The sequence below is a fragment of the Boleophthalmus pectinirostris genome, unplaced genomic scaffold, assembly GCF_026225935.1.
Source record: "Boleophthalmus pectinirostris isolate CB_2022bp ecotype Guang Dong unplaced genomic scaffold, ASM2622593v1 HiC_scaffold_10, whole genome shotgun sequence".
Classification (NCBI taxonomy): domain Eukaryota; kingdom Metazoa; phylum Chordata; class Actinopteri; order Gobiiformes; family Gobiidae; genus Boleophthalmus; species Boleophthalmus pectinirostris.
This window is the reverse complement of record NW_026570971.1, coordinates 3,926,974-3,930,881: the sequence shown is the minus strand read 5'-3', so window position 1 is coordinate 3,930,881 and position 3,908 is coordinate 3,926,974. Positions and strand designations below refer to the sequence as shown.

General features: G+C 41.5%; 1 long non-coding RNA gene across 1 annotated transcript; it reads left to right on the top strand.

The window, feature by feature from the left end:
- Positions 1 to 672: 672 nt before the first annotated feature.
- On the top strand, positions 673 to 1,944 carry LOC129411149 (uncharacterized). The gene is made up of 3 exons (XR_008633176.1): positions 673 to 815; positions 931 to 996; positions 1,724 to 1,944. It is a non-coding gene; the product is annotated as an uncharacterized LOC129411149 (long non-coding RNA).
- Positions 1,945 to 3,908: the final 1,964 nt, after the last annotated feature.

Below are 3,908 nucleotides of genomic sequence, written 5' to 3'. Positions count from 1 at the left end.
GTTCTGCGTCGGTCCTTTCGCCCGCGGTCACCTGACGGTCTACACGGGCGCGTCTCCGGCTGCTGATATTGCGGCGATTTTAACGAAATTTGCATGAAGAAAAACGAAAAACCCACCACTTCAATCCAGGTTAAAAATGCATTGTAACACTGATATTTGTACCGAGTAAAATAACTAACTACTGTATTTTCTGTAGTTATTTTTTCTATTAGACGCGCTCTTAAGCCTCCAACCCCATCAAAAAACGACCCACAATCCAGAGCGCCCCATACACGAATCCACTCAGAACACGCAAACACACACGGAGCAGACAGCGACCGCACAGCGAAACACACCCACAGACACACTCATCGCTCCACGCCGACGAGGAACGGAACGGAGGAACGAACCGAAAAAGCGAGCGCGACGTGCCGCTTCTAGACACGACTGAACAACTGAGTCACTGCGAACACGCCGACAATCCGTTGGTCCCGGACACACCCTCCCTACACGCCACAACTGAACAAAGCCCAGAGTCACCGTGAACGAACAAACAAACAAAACCACTCACCCATCACACTGTTGGGTTTCCTTTAAAGTCCCACGCGGTTTATTTGTGAAAAAAAGTTTGAAAATAGACTGTAACCCGCATTTGAGACTTTTATTGTTGCGGGTCAATTCCGTTTCACCCCGATCTCCCCCACTTCCTTTAAGTTGCGGGGTCACAGTGTCACTTCCTCCTCCTCCGCTCCGCTGTGGCTGTGGCTGGTCTGGGCGTGTTGGCAAACAATTTCACTGAACTTGTTAACTACGAATAGTACAACATCCACAATTAGGTGAGTGTTTTGCCATATTACTAGAATGCTGCCGATTTAATGATCACGTTCAAGAATTTCGTTAAACTAGTTAATACTGTAAAAATCACTAATGCCACGTCTCCGATCCTCATAGAGCCTCCATATAGATTGTGCGCACCTGGCCGTGTATGGAGAGGAGATCGCGACGCGAAATTCGAAGGTATCTGACTTTTCTTTTGTCCTAATAAGAAAGCCGAAATTAAGGTAAAAGATTGCTTCATGTAGTCGCTAACTTTGTTTTTCGTGACCTTGATTAATTTGTGCAGTTTTAGCACAGTTATTAGTAATTGTTAAAACTCCGGTGGAGTTCGTCAATTTGAATTGAGCGTAGCTACGCACTTTACTTTGAACCATATTGATATTGCGCAATATTTGAATTTATCGGCCTCTGCTTGGGCATTGTTTGATAACTTTTTGATTTAAGTGCACTTAATTATGATCAACTCACTTAATTATGATCAACTCACTTAATTATGATCAACTCACTTAATTATGATCAACTCACTTAATTATGATAACTTATTGAATTTCCTTGATTTATTAACTAACTTAATTAATCATTTAATTTAATGATTTAAATGATACACTTAATAACTTATTTAATTGATATTAATTTTCTTTCACTTATTCACATTGAATTCATTCATGAATTGAATATTAATTGTAATTGTTAAATGTTAATCCTTATGGACTTTTTGGGTCTTAGTCAATGACTGCATTTAATTTATTGTTATTGTGTATTCTGATAACTGAATTAATTGATATTTTGAATGTATTGATTCCCTTGTGCTTGTATGTTTATGCATACATTTAATTTATTTTTGGTTATTTAGGACCTGTTAATGTTTTATTTAAATGATATTCATTTGTTTTTTGGCCTTTTTTAGGTCAGGTTTTTTCTATGGACTGGTTGAACTCCAGCTTTGCAGAAACACTCGACTCAACTAAGAAATGAACGATGGCGAGCTTACCCAAAAACCTGAACTTAATTTAACCTGAATCAAATAACTGGACTGTTTTTTTATTTTGTTGTTATTCTTGTACTCTGTAAAAATTTATTTTCAATATACTTCACCCAACTTCATATTTATGACTTGTGTCTTTTCATTCACACTCGGGCTCCTCAAAGAACATTCTTCTGATGCTGCTTTTGTGGCCGTAGTCTGCCCCTAGCCCTAGCACATTTGCGTTACAAGACCATTTAATGACAGTGCGCTTTATAATCCAGAGCGAATAATAGTGCGGAAAATACGGTATTTTAATATGAAAGCAGCGCCTCAACTCTACAAAGAAACAAAAGATTAATCTGGTCAAGCTTTGTTTAATGCCACTTGAGCAGCTCTGACTTAGGACTTCAGGACAACAAACGCTACACAGTTTGAAGTAAATTTAATCACAAACATCTGGCAAATCAAGTCTCTGCTTCCACAAGAGAAAGTGCAGGTTAATGTGTTGGGGTAGAACATGTAATGGTGTCATCTATTACAACAGTGGAGCTCGGGAGCAGCAATGACATTATAAATCAATTATTTATAATGTCTGGAGTAAATTGGAAGAGGAGGGCGCCACATCGGTCCAGGGGGCAATCGAAAAGTTCAGCAGGTACAGCAGCTCTTTCCGTGTTGGGGTCAGAATATTCCTGAAGAGCTTGTGTTTGGAAAAGCGGACTTCTTCACAGGGTTTCAGTCTTATAGTCACCAGCGTCCTCCAGACAAGAGAGGTGGAACTGATACGTGCTTCACTGCTTCACTCACACACAGTTCATGCACAATTTTTGTCTGACGAAAAGAACGTTTGTGTACATTTGTGTGCACCTGCTTGTACCACTCTCGGGAGGAAACACGTCTTCGGTGGCCTATTTCAGTGAGCAAACGGTTCAGCATTGGCCTATACTGGCTCGCAACAGGTGCTTGTTACTGCACAATACATGCATCTCGAATTTTGGACTTCCGGTCATCGAGGGATCGGGATTTTGCTTTGTTGGTGCTCTACATACAAAATGTTCACTGCAAACACGGGATGATTTTTTACGCAGCCATAGGTTTCATTTTTGGTGTTTCCTGTGGATCAGTCCTGCCCCATCGCCTTCACCTTTCACTATTTTTCAATTCTGTTTGGAAGGGAAACAGTTTGAACAGAGGTTTGCAGTCACACACATCTGATTCCCTTTTGCAGTTATGGAGTTCGCAAACTTCCGAAGCCCGTTTCTCGAACCGTTTTCCACTGTTAGGATCCAACAAGCACACAATTATGATGTCCAAATCCCCAAACTAAAATATGACAATATCAGAACCAGAAACAAAAGTGATATGTTTCAAAAGACTTGAAAAGATCAACTTTGACAACAGACACATCAAACATGGTGATTTGATGCTCACTTATTTGGAGGTATGTGTGCATTGCCACACCAGCTTGTCAAAGCCTGATCCCGTCAGATCTCAGAAGTTAAACAGGACTGGGCCTGGGTAGGACTTGGATGGGAGTCCACTAGGAATTCCAGGAGCCACAGTGGGGCCCCAGTGGCAAAAACTGTCGTGTCCTTAGGCAAGACACTTCACCCACATTGCCTGTGTATGAAAGTGGTGTGTGTGATTGACAGCCTCACTTCTGTCGGTCTGCCCCAGGGCAGCTGTGGCTACAGTAGTAGCTTACCACCACTGAGTGTGGAGTGACTGAATAATGAACTGTAAAGCGCTTTGGGGATCTTGAAAGGCGCTATATAAATGTAATCAATCAATCAATCATTGCGCGATGATCAGAAGTTTGAAATTTGGGATGCATCTGTCACCGGCGAGGTGGGATGAATGTGACCTGGTTGTTCAGACTGAAGTCGCGTGTCAAAAGATCAGATATTTACCAGTTTTAGGCGCACATATCCAAGTGGTCTGGGTCACATTTGAAAAAATCGGATCTGTGTCGTTCAGACTCATTAAAAGATCAGATACAGGAACATAGGGGCCAAAAAAATGAATTTGGGTCACTTCAGGCTGCAGTCTGAATGTAGCTTAATAATCAGACTCAGAAAGTCACACCTCTCTACAGTGTGACAGATGCACTAAAGCACAGGTGTCA